Below are 7361 nucleotides of genomic sequence, written 5' to 3'. Positions count from 1 at the left end.
GTCAATGTCTGAGGAGAAAAAAACTCTTGGGAAAATAAGAATCTGAATGTGGGAGAATTTGGGCCAAGAGGGAGCTGGGCCCTGGCGCCATAAAAAGAGTCTGGGCTCTCTACAGTGGAAGAAGACTAAAAATGTTTTGCAAAACAGGCTTTCTGGGGAAGTGAAATGAAAAATAAATGAGTGGGAAGGAGAAAAGGGAATATCATACATCTTTTCACCAACTACTATAGTCTTTGTTTCTTCCTCCCCCTCATTGTTTCTGTGATGATTGGGTCACTCTGGTCCACAGAGCAGTAACTTGATGACACTAATAATGTAGTGACAGCTTCCCCTGGAGTCTTTATCTGGCTTACTGCAGCAAAACCTTCCATTGGAGGGCTGCCTTTTTGGCATTTCAAACACTTTGAGCTACTTTCAGTTTTACAGTTCAAAATGGTTTAAGTTTCTTAAAGGCAGTTCATGAATTCGAATTATTTAGTTCCGTCCTGTAGGCTGAGGGGGTGTTGTTTGTGAAGTATTCTTCCTCTGAAGCTCTGGAAGCTTAGTCATATTACTGGTGAAGTCCGGACTTTTGTGAAGTCCTGAAAATCAGTGTAGGCAGTTGAGAACGTGTTTCTCAATTTCTGAACTGTTGATAAACCTTACTGCTACCCCAGGATGAGTGCAGATTCTGGTCAGAGAGAAAGAAGAGAAAAAATTTCATTTTAAATAATCAAGAAAACAGCTCAAAAGCTAAAATTTTGACTATTTTATTTTTTGTAACTTTGAAGGAGTAAATGACTAAATGACTTTATTTTAAAAACAATATAGTAATTCATCTATTTTGTCCACCAAGTCTTCATTAACTTCCAATGGACTCACTAGCCCCTTGTTGATCATCTTCATGAGAAAATAATACAAAATTCTTCTGGCCAGAAAAATCTTGTGAGATGTCAAGTGGCCTAAAAGTGACAGGAGGGGGTTCAAACAGTCAAAAGTCAGAAGATTATTTAAAAAAAGCTTTCACGCTTTTTGTCCAAACTTACTTGCCAAGATCAATTGGAGAAGAGAAAATTCTCTTCTCTAAGCTGCAAAGTCTTACTCAAATCAGTGTCATGGGACAAAACATATGTGAGGCCATTCATTCATATGTGCTTATAAGCTTAAAGACACCAACTACCAAGTTCTAGGGATATTGTTTAGCCTTTCCCACCCCATTATGTTTCCTCTGGATGAACTCTCACAAACTATGTCATGAAAATTAGATTGGGAACTTAGAAGCTTAAAGCATAATCTATTACTTTGGCTAGCATACTCTTATCTAGATGTACCACTTTATTTATGTTTCCAAGTAACTTTACAGATGGGCAAACCATTTGCACTGTCAGGGATTTACGTACTTGCAACAGTGAATCCAGAAGGAGAGATGATACTTCAGGGTTGTCACTGAAGTAATCCTGAGGTAATCTTTTCAAAGAAAAAAGACACCAAAAAGAAATTCCAAGTGATATTTTAGACTTTTGTTTCTTCTGTCTTAGACTTTTCTTGTTAGGTTCCCTCAGCTAGGTCTGTCTGCATCATTAATTAATTTATCTTTGCCTGTAAGACTTTGCTCTCTCTCTGGGTCTTCTGTGGCCCACAGCTGATGCTTTAAAACTTCCCTATTGTCACTTGTTCTGCTATAGATGTGAAAAAACGGATCGATTATTTTGCTAGGTTTGCTGCCTTTTAAGAGGTTCTGTTGAATGATGTTCTTTGAGAAGTGGGCCATGAGAATGTAATGAAGTTCAAGAGGCCAAGTGCAGGGTCCTACACCTAGGTCAGGGCAATCCCCAGTTTCAATACAGACAGGGGGAGTGGGAGCAGCCCTCGAGCCCAAGAGGGACAAGTCCAGAAGGCTGAGGGAAGGGATTCTCCCCCTGTACTCCACTTTCATGAGAGACCCTACCTGGAGTGCTCTGTCCAGCTCTAGGGCCCACAGTTGAAAAAGACATGGACTTGTTACAGCAGGCCCAGAGAAGGACCGGGAAAATGGTCAAAGAGCTGGAACATCTCTGCTCGGCTGAGGAAAACACACAAAGAAAATAGTTTTCTGAGAAGTAAGCTATTTTTGGTTTTGTTGCTGTTTTTCCACCATAAGTAGGTAGAAGTTGTCTGGAATATGACTGAAGTGGCAATCTGAGCATTTCTCTGATTTGCTCTTGCTTCCCTCAACATGTTCTCTAAAACACTGGAAGCATGTTGGAACTGTTTGCAAATGTTTTTTATGAATGGATGAATTCTGCCATGGTCTATTGATCCTTAAATGTTACATCTTCAGGGAATAAACCCACCTTTGCTATTATTTTATAACCTTCAGTCAAGCTGAACTTAATGACCTGACCAGTTATTTCTATGCCACAGAGGGGAAAAAAACCCCAACCTGGAGATCGTTCATAGAAAAGTTTTTAATGTATCAAGACATTGTATATTTTACTCTACCTTGTTCTCATGCAGACACCACTGTAATCCGTATTTTACCTGATAAACTGGAATACGGTGCATGGCTCCCAAAACCTTGTGTGAAGCCACCTGTGAAATCATGGTGGCACAGCAGAGCACCAGGCTCAGCAGAGCTAAGAACACTGCCTTACAGCAACTGGACATTTGTCCATCCACCAGAGAGGGGCCTGACACAAAACTGTCTATGAAACTATCAGATATTCAGCCATGACCAGAGTCAGAGCCTGCCTCATCTTCACAAGGATTACTAGAGAACTGCCCAAAAGATGAACAGCACAGCTACAGCTCTCTCAACTTGCTCGCCCTTTGGCTTTGCAGTCATAGCTCCTTCTTTCACTTGGAGTCTTTCCTCTTACACTACTGGCAAAGCCTCAAGATGAAAGCTGCCAAAAGATCCAAATCTCCCAGCTATAAGCCACAGGCAAAGCCTGGAATGGCCCTGCCAGGCACAGTGCTCCAGCTGGCTTCTCCGCACACATGAATGCTCCTGTTGCCATCAGACCATTTGGAAAACCATCCAGTGTGTCTGTGCTTGCTCGTCCAACCGATTCCTGCCCTTCCTCTCTTGCCATAGCGAAAACAGGCTGCTTCAGGCAGCAGCAATGTTTCCAAGCTACTAGTGCTAGAAGAACATGCTGGAAGAAATGAATGAGGGGGAAAAACAAATAACAAAAAACCCAAGCCAAAACAAAAATCCCCCCATGCCCAGAAGTAAAAGTCTGTAAAGATTACACAAACTTCCTATTTTGTCTGTCCTGACTACAAAACATTCCTCAGGTTGTTGTCCTCTAACACTGAGCACACACTCCTGACCTTGGCTACAGTTTCAGCATGCTACAAGAGAAGCAAGATAACTCCTGCAAGCTGGAGCAGCCACTGTTCAGCTTTGTTCTTGCACAGAAGAAACACAACTCAGTTCAGCCTAAGTTGTCCCAGGAAGGCATAGTTTTAGGATAGACAGGGACAAATTTATGGACAACTCCCCAGTACCTTGTTACTTGCAAGAATGCATTGCTACCTTCATGTTGCCATTACATCCTTGATCTCCACTGTGAACAGGTTTGCTCATAGGCTGGTCCAGTTTTTACATGTGTATTAGCCCTTTGAAAGCAAACTTTTAAGAAGGAGATGGGGCAGTGATGTTGACCTAGTGTGGGGCGAGAAAGGGAAGCATGGCACATATCTTGTGCTGCCTATGGTTCAATAGCAGTAGCAACTGAACTTTTGCTTCCAGCTCTTTCAGAAATATGCCTAACAGCTTGAGAGGGGCACCAGGTCTACTGCCTACCCAGTGTCTCTCACTGTGAAAAGATATCTGCAAAGAGCGCAGCAATAGCAAACTAGGAGCTAGAAAGTAAGTGAACTCTGGAGGAGAACAGAGTGCAGGAAATATTTATTCCTTCTAAAGGAAGGGTGGACACACACAAATATTTCACCCAAAGGTTATAACAGCTACTTACATAGTTCTTATTTTCTCAGCATTCTCAAATTTAACATTTTTGAGTCTGATGACCTCAGGGGCTAAACACATAGAGAACAATGACAATCACTCTGCAGGCACCAATGCTGGCACAGCAATTTCTTTGTCCTAAGAACCTATTCTCTTTACCAGTTCTCCTGTTCTTTTTATGGACATAATCAGGCCACTTCCAAGCTAGTGATCTCCCCCCATCCCTTCCCCAATTTCCCTGCCCCAGGACCTTATCATCAAGCTGCCATGTTGGAGAAAAAGAAGAAGTAGGAGGGAGGCAGAGTTATTCAGTCACACTTTGCAGGCTTGCTCTTCCCAGAAAAAGGGCCAAGTTTCCTTGCCTCTGAAAAAAACCCAGAGAAATTCCTTAAAACATTTAGCAATGACTGGGATGACCATAGAAAACACTTCCAGAGCTGCTTTGAAATATTGTGAAAATCACAGCAAGTATGGGAACAGGGCTGGGGTGACTGAGGAACTTGAGACTGGACAAAAAGACTGAAAGGGGGCAAAGGACAAGGCCAGTATTCCTTGAGCAGTGTTTGCTGGACTGCTGGACTAGTAGACATACATGCTCAATAGTAATCTCAAAGTTAACCTGGATAGTTGAAGAAGCTTGTGTTTCTGAGATTTCTGTTAGTTAGTATCAGAAGCTGTTGGCACTTTAGCAGACTTAATTTGGTGCAGAAATTCCTTTTGATATTGCCTATCTAGCATTGGCACAGATGGTCTAAGCCTGACTTTATTTTATAAGGTCAGCAATAAAATATTCCACAGAGATGTTGTCCTTTCTATCAAATATCTGGGTTTGCTTCTACAGGACCAGCAGGCACAGATTTTACCGGAGCATCCTTTCTTGATGACTGTGAATGTTCTTGCCAGAAGTAAAGCAGTAGGTAGCTGATGTTTGTCTCCTGATTTGATCCCCCAAGGAAGGAACATTAGTACTTTTTTGTCCATCAAATCATTCTCTACCATCCCTGTTGTTGGGTGATTTTGGACATGGAAAAGGTCTCTGAGACCTGGGGTGAATGCTAAGGAGAGGTCAACAACAGAGCACAGGATGTGTGTACTGTGGATGTGGACCTTCCTGGAAGGAAGAACTGTCATCTTATGTCCTACCTGTTTTCTATCCTCAGAGCCACCTGAAAAGCAGTGGGAGAGGCTGATGACCAAAAGGTTTAAGTTTGGTCTCACTCATGCTGCTAATTTTGAGAACATGACACAGCCCTTTCCTGTGCCATGGCCTGGGTTCTCTGTTTGACCAGCAACAATGTTGTTGAATTGGAAGGGCCCAACGAATCCCTAAGGCATAGGAGCAATGTCTGACGCCAAAAGGGGCTGAAGGTCTGCAATGTGGATATGGTTGCAAGCTGGGATTCCTCTGCTAGAAATTATCACAGAAACAAAGTCACAGAGCAGTGTATATGTAATCATACTTCTTCCTATATCCTGCATTGCACAATGTATGTTCTTATCTGCAAGACGTGACACTTTTTGAAGGACTGAGTAGTGTAATTGTCTTAAGAAAGTTTCTCAAGTGATGAGGTTTTTGGTCCTTTTCCAAATGTGAACCAATCTCAAACTGGCGAGTTGTCCATTATTAGTTACATATTTGTATGGCAGTACAAACACTTAAGGTAATGCTAGTCAGTGGTGGACAATACTATCAATAGGGATAATGTTGTTTAGCAGCTAAATGCAATTTGATTCTGACAGGTAGTCAGTTATAATGTCAATTATAACTGTTTCAAAATGTCAAACATAAGTAAAGAAAACCTAAGCAGAACAGTTATCATTCTTGAAAACTGCATGGCATTTTTAAGGAAAGCTATTGCCTTTTAAAATTTCAGCAGCTTAAAGTACAGAACAGCTGCTCAGTCACAAAGTGTGCTGGTTTGTGAATTTTCTTGACGGTTTTGAACTGTGGAGGTGTTTATCTGTCTAGCTGGAGCATATCATAAAAAGTATTCTTCCAGTTAGTTGCTAAATGCAGTATTTTGGAAGCACAATCTGAAAGTGAACTCACTAGAAGTAATCACCATCTGTATTTTCCTGCTACTTAAACAGAAAAAAAATCCTTTCCATGTGGCAATTAAAATCATTCATTCGTTTTACACAGTAGTAATGGATCGTTCTTACACTTGCTCTTTAGTTTCCTCCTCTGCAAGCTATTACATTGCTCAGAACAGATTCCACTGAAAAGCAAAATATAATTCACTTTATATGAAACTGCTGTTTATGAAAGTGATGCAAAGGTAACCTGCAGGTACTTTGACACAAAGCAGACAAACGCATTAGCAAGCACTTTGATGCAAAGCAGACAAACACAACACATAGCTGATAATTCATCCAAAGGTACAGACTGAGCTGGTGCTAGCTATTGCCAACGCTGTGCTGTGCTTTGCAGAATGCTGCCACTTTCTGTAGCCAGTTCGCAGAAATGGGTGAGAAAAGAAAGAGATTATTATCTACGTGGGTCTTTTAGTAATGAAATGCGTCCTTGGCTTGTTGTAACATGTCAGTTGAAAGCTGCAAAGAAGGTGGGATGAAATGGACAATTTTCTTCCTATTAACATAAATGCTTTGCTTCTAAGGAGAGTGTAATGATCAAAGCACATTATAACTGAAGAAATACTGTTTCTGATGGGATCTAGGCCTTTTAGAGGTCTAAAAAGAAGGCTGGTGGATAAATTGGGTCTTGCACTGAAGTTCAGTATTTTAGTCAAGAACCATGGTCTGAAAATTGAAGTTTTACATGCCTTTCTTTTTACAGCTTTAAAGTTCTCAAACACCCTAGTCTTGTCAGAGGCAAGCGGCTTGGTGTTTATCTTATACCCCATTTGCTCTGATTCTGATCCTGATCCCTCATCCAGCTGCTTCTTTTGAGACATTCATTAAAGCAGGTGAGCTGTTTAAATTACTGTTTTCTGGTTTTAGTCTGAGCCTACAGCTTCGACATGCTGTTAGATTCAGCACATACGGGTGTGGAAGTTCCAGGTCATGTCTCCTTCTGTTGTCTTAAAGGATAAAACCTCTCAGTTCAACTCTTCCCTGAGGAAAATGGTACTCATCATGCAATGATCCATTCTAAGCATAGAGTTCTCACGTGTTTTTTTTAAAGTTTGGGTTCAGTGCAGAAAGGAATTCAAAATTTGTGGGTTGAAAGGAAAAGATGAGAATACTCTTTTATGTAGCCTTCAGTTTAGCGTATGTGGCTAGAATGAAAGTAAGGAATTTTACTGAAGGACTAGCTATAGACTTCCCTCAGTTTGAAGGTCTTTCTCCACCTTCTAAGTTACCCGCAAGGCGTCCTACTTGTTCTTGTGTTGTTTCTGATGCAATGAATTTGTGTAAGTTTTATCAGAAAGGGAGAGCTCCAGTGTGAAAGAATTTTGCATTCATGTTT

Source organism: Larus michahellis, chromosome 5, assembly GCF_964199755.1.
Source record: "Larus michahellis chromosome 5, bLarMic1.1, whole genome shotgun sequence".
Classification (NCBI taxonomy): domain Eukaryota; kingdom Metazoa; phylum Chordata; class Aves; order Charadriiformes; family Laridae; genus Larus; species Larus michahellis.
This window is presented reverse-complemented; position numbering follows the sequence as displayed.